This window comes from Neolamprologus multifasciatus, chromosome 17, assembly GCF_963576455.1.
Source record: "Neolamprologus multifasciatus chromosome 17, fNeoMul1.2, whole genome shotgun sequence".
NCBI lineage: Eukaryota > Metazoa > Chordata > Actinopteri > Cichliformes > Cichlidae > Neolamprologus > Neolamprologus multifasciatus.
The window spans coordinates 31684915-31707951 of NC_140455.1; positions in this window are offsets into that span (position 1 = coordinate 31684915).

Here is a 23037-nt window from a genome sequence, read left to right on the forward strand (position 1 = left end):
ACCTTTTTTTCTATTTCCCCAGCAAATTATAAAGAAATGAAGGGTGACTCAAGACTTGCACTGTGTTGTATTTTTAGCTAGTCAAATTTCAAAAACCGTACACAGGGTATTGGATACAATGTAATAGCTTGCGGTTTTTAGTGTATCCAATACACTGAGAACCACAGGCAATTGCAACATGCCTAAAAGCCTAATAATATTAGGCTGTTAGGCTATTAGGCATGTTGTGTTATAATGCCTAATATCTTAATAAATGTCTTTCAAATTACATAACCGTGAGCTTAGGTTGACAGCTTTCCTTCTTTTCATTATTGAATTCTCTAGCTTTACCTTGAAAGGACAGAAATAGATATTTCTTACACAAGTGGAAAATCTCACAGCTGCACCCTTCTTGCTGTTCCCACCGTGCTGTTGTTAGCAGCGTTTTATTTTTATGTTTGTTATGTTTGAATACAAACCTGCAGACTTTGAATTTTCATGCGCCTGGTGTTTGACTATTGGAAGGCTTCCAGAGCGGCTTCCCTAACATACGCACTCTTACACACTGGTCATAATCCTCATTTATTTCCTTTTTCAGTTCATTAATAAGCTGACTGTTCATAATGTTGCTGCCTGATGATGAATGGGGATAGGTTTGGGGTGTGTAGAGTGTTGTCGTGTTTACTGTTGAATGTTGTCATTTTCTAATTTTGTAGTTGTGATAAGCATTTGTGTAAAAGTCGAAGTTACAGTGTATTTAACATATTTTTAGTGTGCTTAAAATGGAACAACTTTAAATATGTACATGCAAGGTAGGCACATTATGTATAGAAAGACTCTTAAAAAAGAAAGAACACCTCTTGTGGTGTCTTTTAATCTTTGAATTCTCCTGTTTTCAGTCCCATAGGTGTGTAACAAATTCCTAGCCATGTAGTCTGCCTTTACAAACAGTTGCATGTGAATGGGTTGTTCTAAATGAATTCTAAAGAACTCGTCAAAAAAAAGGTGTTGGTCATTAACATCACAGGGACCAACGGGTGAAACCTCTGTGAGACAATGCCTCACTATCATGTGTGCTTGACTTGAAACTCCAAAGAAGGGAACACAACACTGCACTGTAGGTGGCTGATAAGCAGTGATGTAAATCAGCACCTCTGTTTAACAATGGTCGTTCACAGTGGTCATGGATAGCCTCCTTTACTCCCCTCCCAAACAGTCATCACAATCCAAAAAGGTTTTCACACCTCAGTTCATGCAATGACTCACACGATCAATAGTGGGTTAACAACTTTTGAGAATACCTGCAAAGGAGACAACCCCCTCCCTGGAGGTTTACTTGGAGCTTCCCCGTCAGCACAAAAACTGTGCCCCAGGAGCTTCGTGCCAAGGGTTTTTATGGCATTTACACCTTTTAATGACTAAACAACTATTTGGATTGCTTTTCTCAACATCTTCCAAAAAGACACATGAGAAAAACAACATACAAACTGTCACAGTGTGTGGAACCAGACTGCGTGGAGTGAGGAGGACCCACGTGCTGACACAAAAAAGAACAAAACTTAAGCTTAACAAAAAACAAGCTGTTAATCAAGGCCAGTGAAACAGTACAAAACAAAAGGGCAAGGGTGAAATTAAGCTATAACCTAAACTGGGTGATCTAACGCCAACATAAAAAACCTGGAACATGAACATGGAAACCTGGCATTGGAAGCCTTGACATGAATATATGAAATCCCTGGAAACATGACATGAACATAGCAACAAGCAGGCCAAACAGACGACCGGACAAGGAATGAATGAAAACACAGAGACTAAATACACACAGGAGGTGATCAGGGGAAGTGGAAACACTGATACGAATGAACATAATCACGCCACAGGGGAAGTGAAACTGAACACAATGGGACACCAGACCTCTTCAAAATAAAACAGGAAACATAACGGGACTCAGACATGGCAACGCGAGCCTGATGACATAGAAGGGGTAAAGACACAAGGGGAACCTAATAAACAATGAACTATAACAGGGTGATCTAGGCAAACCAGAATGAGCTTAAGATAACTAAATGATCTTAAACATAAATCATAAACCATCAAAATATATTCAAATTCAAGGCGCTGGGTCAAATGACCCAGGACCATGACACAAACATGTATAGAATACAGCTGTGTCCATATCTCGCAGAAACATCTTTAGCAGCAACAACTTCAAGTAATCATTTTCTGTATAACCTTACAAGTCTCTAACATCATTGTGAAGGAATTTTGGCTTTCCCTTCTTTTGCAGGTTTGCAGGCACAGCTCTCTTAAGGTCCTGCCACAGCATTTCAATCCAGTTGACTCTATTTCAACAGTCAGAGTTCTGTCTTTTCTTTTTCAGGCATTCTGTTATAGATTTGCTGCTGTGCTTAGGATCATTGTCCTGCTCCATGACCCAATTTCAGTCATGCTTTATCTGTCAGACACATAGCTTCACAATTGACTCTAGAGTACCTTTATATACAGAGGAGCTTGTGGATGACTCAGTGACTGCAAGATTCCCAGGTCCTGTGGATAGCAAACAAGCCGAAACCATTACCCCTTCACCAGTTGTTATGATGTGTTTATGCTGATATGCTGTGTTTGGTTTACTCCAAATGTAGCACTGCACATTATGGCCAAACATCTTCACTTTGATCTGTCCAAAAAACATTGTTCCAGATGTTTTGTGGTTTGCCCAGATGCAGTTTTGTAAATCTCCTGGTAGCCATTCCACATTTGAAATAGGACTGTCGTGAAGTTTTACATTTGACGTGCTAACTGAATGCTGTCGAGTTATTATTTATGTGCATTTGATTAGCAGCACTTGGTTGCTGCTTCCCATTCTTACTTACTATGAAAACAGTCAGGTTGTACTCTAGAATTTTTACAGGTTTTGCTGTTTACATTGCAATGCGACCCACGTAAACATGTTTTCTATTCTAACTTTATATTTATATATTTTGAGTCTGAACATAATGCAAACACGGAGGAAAACATTATGTAAAATCAAAATGAGCACAATCAAAGAGGCAAGCAAGCGAGACTAGGGCAATATCATTGATGTCTGTGTGCTAATGCTCCACTTCAGAAGTCAAAAAAAAAGTTCACAATCTTTAAAAAAAATCATTACTAATTCAACTTAGCTTCATTTTATGTTTTTCCCCTACATATGCAATGCCTCCAGTGGGGCTTACCCCACAGTTTGAGAGCTACTGCTCTGTGATCAGCTCTTCTTTGTAAGCATATGGATCAAATCCACTAAGAGTAATAAGAGAGATTAGCATCCACTGCCATAATACTATACTTTGTATACTTTCCTATACTTTTTATTCATTTAAGCTTCATAATCGCAGTCGTAAAGTGGGTTATTAATTAGCTGGACATTGTATGGCTGAACCTGACATGTCTATGTGTGTGTGTGAGAACCTGCATTTTAGATGGACAACACTAAACACTCACAGATTGCTGAGCCAACTAAACTAATGTCATGGATGTTTTACTGCCTAGCAGGAGTGCACCTAATATATTTCATCTTCCACATCTTCCTAAAAGCAGTTTTTTAGTCTTCTGATGATGCCATATGTGGGAGAAAATTTGTCTGGCACAGCATTTGTCATTGGTTGTAGTTTGCAGCTGCATCAAATGCAATTAGAGAGAAAAGAACAAAGCTCCCAATCATTTGGAAGTTATGTTTGTCCACAAGCATTTTCTAAGTTGTTTCTTAACATCAGGAAAAAATTCGAGACATATATCACTTCACTTTTTCCTTTCAACTTTAAAGCATTTTTTCACACTTTCTATACAAGTACTTTGTAATGATAGTGCTCTGATGTGACCCAGAGTGCACAGTTCAGACAAGGTAATGGCTGCCTTCATACATCATAATCTGTATGAAACATTTAGTCTTTCGATTTTAATAATGTGTTTAAGTAGGACAGGTCATTTACAGTGTATTGCGAAGGGACCAAGCAGGGGCCTTTTGAAGACACTGTATGTTCAACAAAATGCTCTCTTACTTTATATGTCAGTTTATGCATGGAGTAATGTGAGTGAGGTTTTGAATATTTAAGGCGGCAGACACGTTTTATCCTTAAATTGGCCCAGAATAAAATGCACTCCCTTCCATGTAGCCCTTAGGCCCTGGTGTAAAAACACCATTGCTTTTCTGTTTGCAGCATCAAGCTTGAATAATTGATGAGTGTTGCTGGGGTGTGCTAAGTGGACACAGTAACACAGAATGCAAAGTTAAATAGGAAACACAGGCCATCTGCCTTTTTTTTTTTTAAATTCTGTCCTCTCTGTCAGCTTTTGCAATCAGAATTGTGAATCTAAATTCAGTGTGGTGCCAAAAACTTTCTGCTTTTGCAGGACCAGCTATATAGAATGTCTATAAGCTCGTCTTATTGTTCAGGTGAATCTTTTATCTGTTTATTTATTCATTTCTATTTGTGTTATTTCAGTAAAAGCTAGTAGAAAATGCTTTAAAAAAAAAAAAAAGCTCATTGCCTCTTAAAAAAAAATACATTAAACCACCCAAGCCAAAAGTATTGACAGAGAAAACTGGTAATAACATATAATTAGTGTATTCTTTCTGATTAAGCAAAAAATAAAATAAATAAATAAAAAATGAGTGTTTTGAATTATTACAGTTGCATCGCTCAGTTAAAACAGATGCATTGAAAGTAAAGGTTCCCTGTAATGATAACAGACTTTGGCACTAGGGGGAGCCACACTGTTTGAAATTCAAAAGCTACTCACTCCAACTTAGCATCTGATATTCCCAGAGTTGTTGTTGTTGTTGTTTTTTTTCAAATACATAATTTATAGACATTGAAAAAGCATTTGCTGCTGAGCTGTGTATTGCTTTAAATGCTTAACATGCTGGAGTGTGCAACGATAATGTTAAATATCCAGTTATAGTGGTGGGAAAAACTTGCCTCTCACATTAGTCCTCTGTTGGGAGAAATGAAAAAAAACAGATGTTGTTTGGAAAGTTGGAAATGGCTTAGGAAAGCCAAAGAAGTGGACATAGGAAAGAGATAAAAATCACCTGCCAGAAGCTAAGTGTAGCAGGAAGGGAGAGAGAGAAAAAAATAACAGAGCAGCCCAGTCCAACCCCACTCAGCATGCCTGGCATGTAGCATCAATGGGCACAAGCCCTGACCAAGCTAATGCCACAGGAATACAAATCCTGACCAAAATAACAGATAGCAGGGAGCAGCAGAGGGAGACAGCTAATTCATGTAGATAATAGAAGTGAAAAAAAAAGTCTGAATATTAATTTCAATGGCAATCCATCTTTTTTTTTTTTTAAATAATTCATGAAAGTTATAGCCTGGAGCGTCGAGCTGAGGCCGCATGGGTTAAAGTCTGATGGGGAGAGAAGCAAGTTGGGAAATGATCTCAGCTTTCTAAGTTGATGAAAGCACACTGTCAACAGCTAAGCAGAGGTGATGTTTCAAAGACTGCGAGCAATTTCCTTTGAAATGTAGCAGCGTGCTTTCGCTTCCTGTACTGGTCATTTATTGTAAAAAAATGTGCTATAACCAGAAACAAGTGGCATTGTGTTAAATTGGCTCTTGGTGGTTATACTTCCTCAAGCTCTGACAACACGTGAGTTATTACCAAGCCAGAAAATGTCAAACACTACTTTATTTTGAATTTCTAATTGTGTACACTATAATATATAGGGGTGGGGGAAAAAATCGATACTGTGTAGTATCGTGATATTTTGTTTGCTAATAATGTATCGATACAACAGCAGAAATTGATATTTTGTTACAAAAAAAGTTTTTGTGGACTGGAACATGCTCTGACTTCAGAGCATGTTGATCAGCTCCTTTTTCTGAGCAAGAATCCTGAATCCATTCCAAATTCCATTCCATCCAAGAATCCATTCCTTCACTGTCCAAATGTGTTTAACTGTTTTTTTTTTGGCAGCAATAAACATGACAGTTTACTTATTTTAATTTAAGACATATTTTATTTTCATTAAGTTTAAAACTTTTTTTATTTAATGTAAAATTATATTTTGTTTTAATTTACTTTCAAATTCTTCAGTTGCTGAATGGGCTGCATAGTTTTCATAAATTGCATAGTTCAGAATAGCTATAATTGTACCAGATGGTTGCATTCAGTTAAGTTGGACTAGACTGTAATACAAACGATTCAAGTTTGTCAACAATAAAACTGAAATGAGAGAAAGACTGAGAGCGAGACTTTTGATATTAGATAAAATGAATATTGATAAAGTTTACCTTTATATACAGAATCTGAATATCGCAAAATATTTTAAAAAATTGCAATAATATCGTATCGTGCGTTAAGTATTGTGATAATATCGTATTGTGGGATGTATGGTGATTCCCACCTCTAATAATATATATATTTTCCTGAATTGAAGTTGCTAATTGAATTTTAGATAAATTTGTTAATTCTGCATGTGTTCCTTTGCATTTTTTTTCATTATTCTGTGCAGGGATCGTGCTACATTTAATTTACCATAACCGACTTACTGCATGTTTGAGTGGTTGAAATGATAAAGCAATGAAACTTGGTGTATCCTGTCTGAAAAATGGCACTGGACGCCACTTGCCATGATTCAAATTCGTATGAGTTATCAAATATCCAGCCACCGTTCGGGAGTGAAAACAACTGCTTTGTTGACAGAGAGCCGGAGAATCCTCAAAGTAGAGCATCCAACTCCTAATTACAGAATGTTAGTCATTGGCTCAAGCCCATATTATTTCCCCTCATTTTCTTATTTTAAGAGGATTTTCCACCTTATCAGACAGCTTACTATGACAGCAAGGCCACGCTTCTGTCATTGCGATTAACCCCACCAACCGTGCACATGTGTGTTACTGGCTCGTATTCGGCGACTTCAATCTAAATCCATTACCTTTTTAAGAGGTCTCCAGAGATATGGAAGGAGAGATAGAGAGAGACAGACACGCAGAGAGAAAGAGGCGGTGTGGGCAGGGTCTTTGTTCTGAAGCTGAGGTGTGCCGCACCCACAGCAGAATCCCTAACATGGATTTTTAATTGATCAAAGAGAGCAAAACAGAAGCAGTTGGGGCAAGGGTCGGCCAGAAACACCTGTATGCTAAACTTTGCTCTGCCTGTCTTTTAATAGAAATGTGTAACATGGCTCAATCATTAGCCTAGTAATGAAATCCTTATAGATAAACAAATCCACAATGTAACATCACTGTCACTGACAGGTGACATAAATAACACTGATCATCTTAATGCCGCACAGAGTTCTAATGGGAAACCCTGTGCAGAAGTATATTGATACATACCACAGTCTAATTAATACTCAGAGTCATGAGCGATCAAGGATCATTCATACATGTGGGGAGTGAAGCCTGGTCCGCGTGGTCCGATTCAACAAACGAGCTGCTGTCGCTCAAATTGCCAAAGTTCATTTTGGTTCTGATAGGAAGATGTCAGAATACACAGTGCATCAAAGTTTGTTGTGTGTGGGGCTATACAACTGCAGACCGGTCAAGACACCCATGCTGACCCATGTCCACTGCCAAAAAGCTCCAACGATGGAGACGTCAGCAACAGAACTGGAATATGGGGCAATGTAAGGAAATGACTTGGTCTGATGAGTCGTGTCACTTACCTGGGGAAGGCCTGGCGCCAGGATGCTCTATGGAGGCAGTGTGATACTTTGGGCAATATTGTGCTCGGAAACATTGCATCTCGCCATCCATGTGGATGTTACTTTGACATGTACGGCCAACCTTAGCATTGTTGCAGAACATACAATACAATACAATACAGTTTTATTTATATAGCACATTTAAAAACCCGAAGGCACACCAAAGTGCTTCACAGTAATATGGAGAGTCAGCATAAGTCAATAACAGAGTACAAATCGGACACTAGCACAGACAGGATAGAGGCACTAACAGACCAGAAGAGTTAGATAAATACAAAATCCGCTAAGAAGACAAAAACAGCAGTAAAATTAATAATAAAATAATAAATTTAATAAAATGTAAGATTAAAATGTAAAGATTTAAAAGTTTAAAATTTAAAAGATTTAAACGGGTGTTAACTGGTCAGGAAAGCCAAGTCAAATAGATATGCTTTCAATCTTGATTTAAAGGATTGGATAGAGTCCAAGGCTCGAATAGAAGCAGGGAGGCTGTTCCAAAGGTTGGGTGCAGCTGAAGCAAAGGCACGATCGCCTCTGGTCTTCAGTCTAAACTTAGGTTGGGCCAGGAGTAATTGACCTGATGATCTTAATGCGCGACAAGGAGTGTACAGATGAGGAGGTCAGTGAGGTAGCTGGGCGCAATGTTATTCAGGATTTTAAAAGTGAGTAGCACGGGGGGGCCTCTGGATGTCTGGAGTCTTGATCTCCTCCATACCTGCTTCATGCCCTGGAGGACGGGGCTGTGGCCCCCCACACCCTGTAGCAGATCATTACATGAAGGAACCTTTTAAAAACAAGCGCGTTCATGCTCACAGGTGTACACACGGGTGCTCACACACACAAACTACACCCTTTTTGGCTCCTACCTCAAAGCACACTGTGCGCTGTCGATATTACGTGCTGCACAATAATGTTTAATATTTAGTATTTACTGTTATATTCCCATAGATCATTGTGATGTTGTTTATTGTATTGCTCTCGTTTTCTTCTGCTTGTTTTCTTTTTTCTTTCTCAACAGGTGATCCAGGTGATTGATATATGTATTTTTTTTGTCTGCTTATTTAGTTGTTTTTTGTTTTTTTGCCCTTTATTCCCATCCCTCTTCTCTGCTGTTTTTCCCCCTCTTCCTTTCTCCCTTTTCTTTTCCTCATTCAAGTCTGTCCCGTATCTAGCAAGTGAAAATAAAAAATAAATAAAATAAACAATAAAAGGTGAATAAATAGACCATTACAGCAAGGCTGGGATGGTCAATTTGGTAAAGTAAATCTGTTGGGCATCTTTCTTCGCCTTTAGACAATAATTCTGATGGAAAAAGTCCAGTCTCACATTAATTACATAACCCGGTCTGCTTACTTCCACTTACGTAATATTAACCGACTCCGCCCCTTCCTTACTCCCCATGCTGCTGCCATCCTTGTCCATAGTCTTATTACATCCCGTATTGATTACTGTAATTCCCTCCTATTTGGTCTCCCTAAAAAGTCCCTTCATAAACTTCAACTTCTTCAAAATTCTGCAGCTCGGATCATAACCCGTACTCCGTTAAGTGCTCATATCACCCCAGTTCTCCAGCAGCTTCACTGGTTGCCCATTGAAGCCAGGATAAACTTTAAAATCTTACTTCTCACGTTTATATGTATCCATAAATCTGCTCCTGCATATTTGTGTGACCTGCTCCATATCGCCACTGTTTCCCGCCCTCTCAGATCATCATCTGCTACTCATCTTACCGTTCCGCCCTCACGCCTTATCACTATGGGAAGCAGAGCTTTCAGTTGCTCTGCTCCCCGGCTCTGGAACTCTCTTCCTCCTGCACTAAGAAATATTGACACCCTTTCCGTATTTAAGACACAGCTCAAAACACACCTGTTTAGACTGGCTTATTCGCTTTAATGCTGATTTTATCTGTTGTCACGCTCTGTTTTGTAATTTTAACTTATTTTATGTATTTTATGACTATTGTTCCTTTTATTAATTGTGTTTTTTGTAAGGTGACCTTGGGTTTCTGAAAGGCGCCCTCAAATAAAATGTATTATTATTATTATTAAAAGAACCAAACGGGGCAGGCAAAAAAAAAAAAAGAAAAAGTGAGTAGCACGATTTTAAACTCAATGCGATATTTGATTGGTAACCACTGTAGATCAACAAGAGCCGGAGTAATAGGGTCAAATTTTCTAGTTCCAGTAAGAAGGCGATGTATGTACATGTACACCTTTTCATGGAAACGATATTCCCTGATGGCTGCGGTATCTTTGAGCAGTATAATGTGCTGTGCCACAGAGCAAGAATGGTTTAGGAATGGTTTAAGGTGTTGACTTGGCCTCCAAATTCCACTCCATGCTTCTGTGGGATCCATGGAGACCCCACTTCACAACTTAAAGGACTTAGGAATATGTTACAAACATCTCAGTACTACAGCACACCTTCAGGGGTCTAGTGGCATCCATGCATCGATGGGTCACCATATTAGACAGGTACTCATGATGTCATGCCTGATCAGTGTATGTAAATGATGGGCAAGTTCTGTTGCGAAGCCTCCATCTCTGTGTTTTCTAACCAAATATGACATGCAAGGGGCAGATCTGACTGAGAAAGTGATGACAATTGCTAACAGGTAACTTGTCAATCAAAAGGCAAAACCTGTTTTATTCTCCTTTTTGTAGGTGATCATGATTTCATTTTATTTTATTCAGTAAGACTTGAAACTCACAACTGAAACTTCAATGTTTACTGAAGTCAAAGCAAAGAAAATGTTTTTTTCACTGGCATGTCCTCTGCAAGTACTTCCACATTAGCTTTCCTTTTCAGTCCCAGACATTGTATCTGTCAGAACAAGGCAGAAAGGCCTCCAACCCACCCAGATTCAGCCTCACACCAAGGCCTCGTTCTGCAGCCCACAGAGTTCCACTACCAATGCTTAGAGGTCCTTAGCCCATGCAAAAGCCAGGATATCCATTCGAGTTCCCAGTGTACTTCAAACTAAGTGTTGAGCTTTAGGTTACTTCTTGCTGAAACTACGATATATTCAATTTGCTATTTAATCTGAATAAAAATCTGCAGTGAAAGCATTTTGCAGTTCACATATGGCTTATCTGAGTCCTGGAAGAAATCCATTAAGGTCCCCCAGCACAAGCACTTGTTTGAGCATGCACACGTACACAAAGCTGATAAGGTAATGTCATTGTCATCTGGCCATCTGACTAAGTAGATTAAAAACACATTTAGGCTGGTTGTGACTCGCCCTCGCTCTTTGGTTTGTCCTCACTAAACGCAACCTTCTGTGGCAGTAGATACCATTTTAATACTTGCAGTTGTGTCCTCGATCGTGGACATTCAGATATATTTTTACCTGTTGTAAACCCTGTTCTTTGAATAAATCCTATATTTATGCTATATTATCAGATTGCTAGAATGAAACTGAATAGCCAGTGGATATGAGATCCATTTTCAGTTTCCACAAACTAAAAAGCCATAGACAACTTGTTCAATTCTATTTCCTCTGAAAAGCCCCAGTCTTGTTTTGGGAATTTCCACTATTCTCTCTCTTCCTTAGCTGTGAGAGCGATTATGGAAAAAGCTGGGAGGATTGGGCTTTTCTAGAGATTCCGTTCAGCATTGTGTCAGGAGAATGTTCGGTGATGAGCTGGAAGCTGCTATAACAAGCTTAAATAAAAAATCTTCCCCAGCTACCTATTCTATATGTCTCGTGTTAATTCTCACTTGAATTGTGATTGCCAGCAATTAAGTGCCAAAGGGATAAAAAAAATTAACTATTAATTAAATAGATATATTATTTATTCATAAGACATATACTACAGGCAGCTAGATTCTGTATGTGTCTGGGCAGAGAGCAGCTTTCCAGACAGTGGAACAAGAGGACATTATACCCAGGGGCTGTCAAAGCTGGCAAATCTGTTTGGGGATTTCTCTCTCTGCCTTGCCACAGTGGGTGAGTCCGCTGCATTGTTACATTTCCCTCCTGTATCTCTCTATCTTGTGCATCCATTCTTTTCACTCTGATATTCATACATACACAAAAACATCTTCCATGCACATCTCTCGTCTCTCTTCACTTCCTCTCTTTCTGTATTTGCACTGTCTTCGTTTTGGTATTCCCAACTATGCACCTGTGGGATTGCGAAGACCCTGCAATATCTAGACTGATATTGACCCATATTGCACTTTCTGCACCTTTAGAGCTGGAAAATATCAAAGCTCTCAAAGCCCTCTTGGATCTATATTTTGTGCAAAAATTTTAAAAAGTGGTAAACTGTAAGTAGGCAGAAAGAAATCCTTTCTGTTAAATCAGCACAAAGACCCAGCACATCCATTTCATCATATATATATATATAAACATATAACTACAGTTTATGTTTGTGTGTTCATATGTTTGTATCACTGAGATATATCAATATAAGATTTCTGTCATGAAAAAACAATAAAATAACATAATGAAGATATATTGTAGCTCTTAAATACTTATCTGAGTGTCCTGTCGAAAGCTCGACCAATATATTGGCCGATATTAGCAATTTCCTAATATAGTGATTGCAGTATTTATAAACGATAGCAGATAAATGAAAATTTTAAAAGTAAAGAACAAGGAGAAACACCCTCCAAACATGTTATGAGTGTAGATGTTACATAATTTGTCTACTAGATGACACTCTGCAACTTCCCTAGAATATCACAAACACAACAAAATAAGGACTAAATGGCTGCACAAAATGATGGTTTGGGAAGTTATATATCGTACCAGTCCTGCCTCAGCTACACTATATGTTCTTGTTAATAACAGATTTCACAGGTCACTTTATACAATATACTTTATACAATTCTCTCACCCCAACCGGTCGCAGCAGATGGCCGCCCCTCCCTGAGCCTGGTTCTGCTGGAGGTTTCTTCCTGTTAAAAGGGAGTTTTTCCTTCCCACTGTCGCCAAAGTGCTGCTCATAGGGGGTCATATGATTGTTGGGTTTTTCTCTGTATCTATGAAGCGCCTTGAGGCGACTTTTGTTGTGATTTGGCGCTATATAAATAAAATTGAATTGAATTGAATTGAAAAATTGAATCCACTTTGATGTACTTAACTATAATGTAAATAACCTAGATTCTCGGTGCTCTTAGCATTTAATTGTAAGCATGGAGCTTCAAAGATGTGGTCATCTGCAAGCCAGATAGGCTTTGCCTTGAAGAATTTAGGGTTGTTGAAGATTGGCACAAGTTAGGGATTAAAAATCACAATCTATATATACTTCTTCTACGGAACCTGAAACAGAAACATTGTATTTCAGGCCAGAAGTTAACTTTAATCAGTAACTGCATACAAAAATGTTGGCAGAGTTAAGGACACAAAGAGACAACACTTCAAAAAGGGACCAGACGGGGACCCAGCCTCAGTATGGGGCCAAGTTCCTTTGGCTGTTCTGTGTCCAGGAAGTTGGTTGGGAAACTTTGCTCTGTCATCTGGTGTCCAGTAGTGAAGTTTCTGTTCTCATTTCAGACTTCTCCTTTTGGCAGCATTATTAACTTGGATACACACAGATAATAGTCCCGAGCATTCTCATCTACGTCTGAGGCAGAGGCCCTTACAGATAAGAAAAAAAACCCAAAAACCTGTGCTGTGTGACTGTGTGTGTATGTGAGCCACAAAAGGTTGCAAGGATGCAGTCAGGCAGATGTTCTCGGAGTTGCCTGGCAACCCTGTAGCCACAAAGAAGAGGGAAGTGTGGTGCTAGTTATGACACTTTATGTAACCACAGGGATGAGTGTTTGAGGATAAAGAATGAAAGAATTCATTCCCACAACTTCTTCTTATAGTACCTCGGAAAATACTGCTAAGAAACTTAGTCTGTTAAAAAATGCTGAATTGTATGCTTTGTGCCTGCATTTGCCATTTACTGAAGCACTGCTAACCAAAAACTATAATAGATCTTGCTTTATACACTCACTGTTTCCACAAATGATATATCTTCACATCCTCTATATAGGTAAACTATCCTTTACTATTATTGATGTTTTCTATTCTGTAGGTCAGGACCGACTGTGCACTGCAGGACGACACGCAGCGAAGCCACAAGAACCTCCGGTGAACCTGTGGTCGGGAGATTCTTCTCTCCCCCACCTACCTGCGTCAAGAGCCTGAAACCTAGGGTAAACACAGCCTCTGGATAATCTGAGCTACATTTCCAGGCAGCTGTGTGAAAGATTACAACTATGGGGTAGAAGAGAAAGACAAACGTGTGGGAATATTAGCAGGATGAGCGAAAAGTGAGAGAATGGGAAGAGATGGTGGGCAGCAGCTGGAGGTGATTACTGCTCCCAGGTCACATCCCTCAGCCGTGCTCCAATTCCTTCACTCACTTTAACCTCTGCAGATGGACACCTGTGATGAACTGAAATTAGCATAGCTCCTTATATCTAAATAGTGAGTGATTGAGCAGAAATGAAAAGATATTAAGCGTGTTGCACTATGAGATATTTATGTTCTGTATGGTAGTACTTTTTTTTGTTGTTGAAAAATTACAACCTAAGACAGGGGTGTCGAACTCCAGGCCTCGAGGGCCGGTGTCCTGCAGGTTTTAGCTCTCACCCTGGGTCAACACACCTGAATCCACCCTGGGTCAACACACCTGAGTTCATTACCAGGCCTCTGGAGAACTTCAAGACATGTTGAGGAGGTCATTTAGCCATTTAAATCAGCTGTGTTGGATCAAGGACACATCTATAACCTGCAGGACACCGGCCCTCGAGGCCTGGAGTTCGACACCTGTGACCTAATACAACCTGTGTATAAATATTTAATCTGTTAAAAATGTTTTTCTGACTCACCTATTCTTAATGCGGCTGTCCACACAGACGGCTTAATTTTGCAGGCATTTATTTTTTAAAACCAATCTCAATTTTTCAGATTTTTCTGATTTGAATAAACAGAGCTCACCAATCAGATCACTGCATTTGGTAACAACTGCCCAGTAGCTCAAAACGTGCTCCCGTCCTGAATATACAAATAGTAAAATAATACCACATAAACTCAGATGGACCGCTAGATGATCCTCCAGGGTTAATTGTCTCTATTAAATTATTTCACTGTCTCCTCAGATGTGATCCAGAACAAGAGCTCAAACTGGCCTGCTAACATCCTGAAATATGTGGAGTCTGGGGCAAACCATGAAATTCTCCCTGCTGCTGCCTTCTCCTGAGAATTGCATGAATCTCCCTTTCTTCCTTATCTTGTTTAGAAACATCAGGACCAGTTCATCTTCACTTGATGTCAAATTTATTTTTTCACACTGCATTTTTTTTTTGTTGTTATTTTTTTTCACAACAACTTTGGATCTGAATAAGATTTTTTTTTCACAACACGCTCAGCTTCCAATGGCCTTAAACACACAAGCTCTGTGTCATGATTGCAATGTCATGAGCGCAAATGGAATAATTACAAAACAAGTCAGTTAAGAAAAGCTATCTGATGAAAGTAAGTTGTAAAAAGTAATGGAGCAATAATTACCCCTTTTCTTAGTTTTTACTAGAGCTTAAATGTAGCATACCAGTCAAAAACTTACATAAAAGATGTCATGTTCTGGACTATATTATACAGTTGTGGACTATGCCTTTTTGTAGCATCGGTTTTAGCATTTTAGCTGTTGCTGTCATGTTTTGTTTTGTTTTTTTAGAAGAAGGCAAGACAGTGTTTGGACTAGAGGATAGAGTGCTAAGTTATCAGCTAATACTGTCATGGTTCTGCGTCGTTAGACCCAGCGTTTTGTTTTTAATATTAGTATCATCTTATGTTTCAGGTTAATTCTTGTTTTTAGGGTTTTATATTTAGTGTTTTCTATACCTACCTGTGTCCTCCCCCAGTGCTCTGTTCATGTCCCTGAGTTTGTGTTTGTGTATTTCCTGTTTTACTTTGAAGGTATGTGTCTCTCGTGTCTAATTAGGTCCAGCTGTGCGTCCCTCCTGTGTGTCTATTCCTGATTACCTTGTGTATTTATAGTGTGTGTCTACCTCTGCTTGTCGTCGGTTCGTCTGTGTATCTCAGTGTCTCTTTGCCCAACATCCTCAGTCCGTCTTTTTCCCCGTATACTATGGTTTCAAGTTTGGTTTCTAGTTTTCTCAATTTTGTGTATTTCTAAGTTACGTTCTCGCCATCCCCGCTTCTGTTTCTCATCATTCACTGTAAATAAAACTCACTCGCATCACTGCCTTGGTCTGAGTCTTGGGTCCTTCTTTAGACCACACGACTGCTGCCACAGCCATGACCAAAACTGGTGAACTTGGTTGGCGAGACATATCCAAATGAACCTAACTAAATAACTATCAATTACTTTTGGAATATTACCTTCATTAAAACTGATGCACAGACTTCTTGGGCAGGCTGTTCCCACATAGAAAGTCATATGATTTCTCTGGTAACTGCAATGACACTAAAACCAGAATTGGTATTTCAAAAATCACGTAGGTCAATTAAATTAAAAGCCTATCATCATATTTCATCATGTCACAAAGATTAAAACAATCGTCATGTTCTTCTTAATTCCTTTTCTACAATAATTAAACTATTCAGACATTGTTTAGTAGTAAATTCTAATGAAAGCAGAAGACAAAAAGGACAAAGAGGAAGGACATTCATTTTCTCCAGGTGCAGAAGTGGATCAATGAAGTACCAAACACACTAGTGCAGCTGACTGAGAGCGCACAATAGACTCAACGCATTTCTATTTGTTTTACAATTTTCGAGAAGGGCCTGCTTTAAAATAGCTGCACAACCTGATGAATGACCTATATTTGGTTTCAGAGAGGTTTCATGAGGGGTACTTCCCAAAGTCTGACCTGTATATGCTCATCCACTCAGCGTCCTCCTCAGTCAAGTTGGTCACCACAGTTTCTACAGAAGCACTAAACTGCCTTGAATCCAATAATTAAAGTAGTTTGTAAATCTGTTGATTCACAGGTTTCACCTCAATATTGTATGTTGTATAGCAATAAAATATGCTCTAGTTGGGTGTGGGTGGTCATCTTCAATTGTTTATACACGCAGAAGCAGATTTTTTCTTGCCAAAACATTAGGAGAATTAATGCTGAAGGTTTAGAGCAAGTTGTTCAATAATCAGAAGGTTGTTTGATCCCTGGCTTCGCTAGACTGCATCTCCGAATGTCCTTGAGCAATACTGAACCCCCAAATTCTGTGTAAAGTAGTCGAGCCTAGAGCTGTGAAAGAGTCAGATGGTTCTTCAGGATTGCATGTCAACTGAAAAATGACCTAAGAAAGGAATGATAGTTAGGCACAAGGCAGCACTGATACTCCTCAGTGTCTGCTAGTGATTCTATGTGATGGACATTATTTCCTAACAACTTAGCCGTAATTTCTTTAGGTGGTGATGGCTAAAAAAGGCATAAATATCCACGACTTTCATCAGCCGGGGGGAAATAAAATATGAGCAGCAGTGGATCTTTTTTAAAAAGTGTTTGTTTGTTTGTTTTTTTCATGCAAAACCTTTAAATTTGCAAGATCCACATCATGCCCAGCGAGCATGCTGAAAATAACTTGTGAATTTTAGCCAGTGTGAAAAACACACCAAAACGAATACATTCTAATGCTTTATGTGTAGAATATTTCAATATGATATTGGCATATACTGATGGACGGTGTGAAAACAGCAGAGCGCATTGCCGGGCTGCAAAGCATAGAAAAAGCTGCACATTTATTATACATGTCACTCGCTGTTCGTTTATTCAGTATTCGGTGAGTGTGTCTATCCAAAAATCTTGATGGCATAGCACAGATGTGTGCTGACATAGCTGGGCTCTCTATCTGAATTCTAAAGTTCAGATAGATTGTAAACACCCCTCCACTCCAAAAAAAGATAAGTAAATCAGAGCTTTCTGGCATCCTGCGCTCTGAGGACTGGGTGCACAGATAAAGAGGGTTAAAGTGTATTTATCCGAAGGTGAAGGACTAGTGCACTGAATACACAAATGAGAGACAGAGCCAAAAGAACAGTTATGGGGGAAGGATTTGGGGGTCAAGTGAGTCAAGCTGTGGGTGGGGATTTGGATAATGATAGAAATATAGAAATATAGTAATGGTTGTGTGCAGAATTTAAATGAGTCTGTGCGGCGGTGCAATGCACGGATTGACTCTGAATTATTACCACTCTGTGCTCACTGAAGCTGATAGGCCAATGGGCACTCTGTAATTGAGAGAGACAGAAACAAAGAAAAAAGGGAGAAAACACTAAAAGGTGCAGAAGTATGACTTTAAATTATATATTATCATTTTTGTAAAGTTAATGAATTGTAACTTACTACTCCTTTGATGGACACTGTGTAGTCACATTTAATAGCAGAGAATCATGTAGTGTCTCAATGGGCGAGACTTGTACAAAGGCTGCAAACTAAAAGAGATTATTTTAACAGTAACCGAATAAAGCTAATGAAAATATCTAAGCGTGTCATTATCCATCGCTTTTACTTTGCAGCATTTCTTACAGAACTGCCTCTCTCTTTCAGAATGGCTTCCTAAGCCACACAGAGAGATGTTGTGTTTTTCCTGTGCGTGTGTACGTGTGGTTTAGATCTCTAGCAGAGCAGATGAGTAAGGCTGTGGGCAGAAGCAGGGCACAGGGCCTCTTGTGTCGTAACACCATCACCAGCGTCGCTGGCCTCAGCTACAAACACACTTTCAGAATTCAGACAGCATCCAATAGTGTGTCTACTTGTTTACTGTTATCAGTGTAATGCCTGGTGTATCTAAAAATGTGACATTGTTTATTAAATATACACATATTTTTTTTAATCCATCAGTTTTCTTCCGCTTATTCAAATTCAGCGTGACAGAAGTGGCTGGAGCCTCTTGAGCCCTATGTCATAGGTTGAGAGGCAGCACCACTGTGGACAGGTCACAGAGCTAAGACCTCAGTTATACAGCCCTAGAGACTGGTTGCTAACCTGGCAACCGCTGGTGTGAGAGAAAAGTTTGTATTCCCTGACCAGTTAGTCTGTAGTTGCTGGAGGTCGGTGGGAGTCACTGTGAAATCGATCACTAAAACACCATTCACTCTGACCTAGAGATCGATCAGTAACCCCTTGGCAACCTCTGGTCACTAAGGAAGTCTGTGGATTATGCAAGCAGTTGGCAAGCAATTGCTAGAAGTTGCTAACAGTTGCTAGTGTAAAATTAATCGTGATTGCAAGGTTGCCTTTTAGAAGACACCGACTTGTCTGCAGACACTCTTACACTACTAACCAAGTGGTGGTAAAACTGTGAAAAGTGCAACAGAGACCATTCACCTTTATGGTAAATGGCCTGTATTTTCTTTTCTAGTCCCTAAGGACTCCAAAGCGCTTTACACAACCAGTCATCCACCCATTCACACACTGGTGATGGCAAGCTACATTGTAGCCACAGCCACCCTGGGGCGCACTGACAGAGGCGAGGCTGCCAGACACTGGCGCCGCTGGACACTGGCGCCACCGGGCCCCCTGACCGCCCTCTGACTCTGTAGGCAACAGGTGAAGTGTCTTGCCCAAGGACACAACGACCAAGACTGTTCAAGCCAGGGCTCGAACCGGAAACCTTCCGATTACAAGGCGAACTCCCAACTCTTGAGCTATAATCACCCCATCAAGTTGCACCTCCTTAAATGTGTTGGTTGCAGATTGTGTTGGTTGTCTAACACAATTGTTGTACAATTCTGTTGATAAAATTATCCTTCAGTTAAACTTATTATTGCTCTTCTCTTGCTTCTAAGTCAGGAACATGATTCAAAGAGACACCAGCTCATGGACTCGTTCTGTGTGGCCCACAGGCTAATACTCAGGGTGCTTTTAGGCTTTAGACTTGTTTCTGTTAGGAGTAAACAGGCGGCTCTGTCTTTTCTCACCTGGATACTTTGTTGGATGCCAGGCTGCTATCAGATAAAGGAAACTCCATAAAACAGCACTGGCACAGAGTCAGCATGACTCCCCTGGAACTGTGCAGTCTATTTCTGCCTTTATCTGCATGCTCAGATCCAAGGTGCTGCTTTTCTGTCTTGGTCTCACACGATCTGTCTGTCTGTGTTGTGTTTTCCTTCCTGTTCTTATAGTATTGATTCTGATTTCAGTGTTGCTTCCTGGTGTGGCAGCTAGGTGTTTGTTTATCTGTCAGCAAGCCCCTCTGCGGCCCTACTTATGCAATAGAAAAAGACAAAATATCAATGCTTGTAGCTTGTTGACATTATAGTGAGGTGGCACATTGTAAACTAGTCTGAACTCTAAAAAGATACAATTGAATTCCCCCTATAAACTGTTGATAAATCATTTTAGTAAAGACATTTGTCATTTAAATTACATTGAATCTAAATGTTAACATTGTAACATTTTGCGCTCACTGTAAAAATGCATCTTTTGCAGAAAGCGATCAGTCCAATCCACCCTTCGCCCTGCCTCATGTATAATAAAGCCTTAACACTCTCCTGGGAATTTGCCAGGGAATTCATAATTTGCCAGCTTTCTCTTCCTCCAAGGAGCTTTTACCACAATTCCACACCAGTAATATATGCAGCCAGCGAAGAGATCAAAGTTGCATAGATCATCTTTTGGTGTGTTTCATATATACGAGTGCGCGTTAGCTGCTAACAGGCATGTAACTTCAAAAGCACCTGAGGCTTGAGGGCATGGAATACAGGTCCTGATGTCAGATACCTCCGCAGTGTGTGCCGCCTTCACATAATGGGTGCATAGCATGAAGGTGAATCGCTGAATGTGATGCCTTAAAGCTGTCAGTTTGTGGGTTCTTACCATAAATAAATACAATTCTGCATAGTACTGTTAGCACACTGTGAGGGGGGGTTGTCAGGGTCAAATCTTTGTCATGGGGGGAGGGCGTGTCTGCACAATGAAAATGTTACTGTATGTTATAGATTATATGAAAACTAGGTTCAATCTACTAGTACTCTGTCCTGTATTTAATGAATATCCATAAAAGATGGATGACAATCAATTGGAGTGTGGGTTTGCATTTCGAAGCACTTGCATTTTAACTTTATGGCAAATGATATATTTTTTTGGAGCCAAAACTAATTAGGTGAGAGGGTTTGTGCCAAATTATAAGCTAACACTAGCAAGCTTGGTTAACAGTGACTATTTATTTGCAATCCAATTAATTTCACAAGTACAATGAGCTCATTTCACTGCACAGTCTTCCTGGATGGGTTGGAAGGGCTGTTAGCACAGTTTAACTGCACAGCAAACCATAGCATGCTCTGCAAGGCAGCACCACCTCAAATATGGTTGAAAGGATCAGTTTTGGTGATTCAAATTAGCTAAATTGAATCCTAGCACACAGTTAGTGGCTTGAAAAACTTGAAAGGTCTGAGAAGAGAGAAGGGTTTGCTTCAAGCTGGGTATGCCCAAAACGTCCCCTAGGAGGGATTCAAGTGGTATCCTAGTTAGATGCTCGAACCACCTCATTTGGCTGCTTTCAGCGTGAAGGAGTAGCAGCTCTACTCTGAGCCCCTTGTAGCTGTAATTGTCAGTGTATGCACATTGTTATACAAATGCATCTATGGCTTTACTTTGATTGCCTAAATCAAACTCTTATTACTGCTGATGGTTTAATACCAAGGTCCCATTATGACTCACTGTACCATTACCTGAAACACAGTTGCACCGCACTCTTTTTATTGATCACATTACAGCTCTACATGCCTTGTTTGGTTAATAATAAAGTGAGCTGACCAGTCACTGAGAAATTGTGGCAATCATTTAAGGCGTGCTGTTGAGACATGCAGCAGACTGATTCGAGAGACCAAGCCAAAGGGCTTTTAAAGGTTATGCCATCATTTGTGACAGTCGGAGAAGAAAAAGAATATCCACAGGGACTCAGCTCTGTCTGACAGGCCAGAGATGATGAAGGGAGATAGAGAGACACAAAGAAAGCGAGGTGACTGTGTTGGAGTGAAATAAGGTCTAATAAAAGCATTGATTGCAGGCATAAAAGGACTTGTTTATTGTTTTGTTTTTTATCTCTTGGAATAAAGGTTGGACTGTCAACAGTGTTTGAACAAGTGAGTTTAAGTCCAGAGGGGAAAAATGTTATGCTTTATATAAATAATAAAAAAATAACACAAACACCCGAGATATAAATCGAAAGCTCGCTCTCCAAACAACACTGTAGTGGAGCTTGTTGGACACAATCTCTTTCCTTCTCCCTCCAAGGGATGGGCAATGGCGAGAACAGAACATGATTGCTCTGTTTGGATTAAATGTACACTACAGGAAGCGATAAATTATATCCAAGGGAACACAGCCGCTGTTTCTTTGCCACTGTACACTTCTCAAGCTGCCAGCTTGTCTTTCTGTCACTCACCTAATCTCTAATACATCAATGATCCACCGAGAAACTGCTATCGTTCCTGGTTTTACCTTGTCTAGTAGGCGCAGCAGTGAGCATGTGAAGCGTAAAACACTGCAGTGCATGCTCTGGCTGCAGAAGACATCTGACAGTCAAGGTTAAAGGGCCGCAAATCAAACCACGAGGGCACACAGGCGCAGAGTCGGAAGCCCGGGCAAACCTGATATCCAGCTGCCCTGACATTTGGAAGGCTTTTTGATGTGGGATGCGGAGCTGAGCCATGTTTGTTGTTTTTCTGCCTCTGCATTGCTGCAAATCTGTTCATTGGGCTCTTTCTCTTACTGCCTCTCACTGCACGTCTCTCTTCACTTTGTCATCATTTTCTCTCGCTGCCTTTTTCTTGTTTTACTTACCCTTCTTATCCTTGCTTTTCATATGCCTCTCAATGCTTGAAATGCTCTGTGTTGCAGTTGCATGCATGTGCATATCTCTAAAATGCAGGGCTCTTTGCAGTGAATGGAGCAGCAGTTCACAAGCCCCCCTCCCAAACCACCACCATCACCTCACTGTCAGACTGTTATCAGAGTAAAGCCTGGTGTGTCTCCCACTGTGCCAGAAGGCGCAGACCTTTCCACCACCAGCTTTCATCTGTGCCTTAATGCAACAGCACTGAAAGCAGATATCCACACACCGAGACGCACACATGCACACACATATCATTTGCCAGGGTTCTTTGACTGTGCCACCCTAATTGCGCATCCCTACTCTCTTCTACTTATAACCTTGGTTTCCTGTTTGATGCTCAAAATGTTGTCAAGAAAACGAATGAACAGCAAATCTTAATGAATATTGACATTTAAGTAATCTTCTATGGTATTAATGAGTCCTGAGTCAGATGATATTTGCTCAGAATGCTGGAAAATATATACAGTATTGTGCAAAAGTGTTGTGGCACGCCTCGTTTCTTTATATTTTATTAAGAAAACAAGACTGATAGTGTTCCACTGTGTGTGTTTTTTCTAGG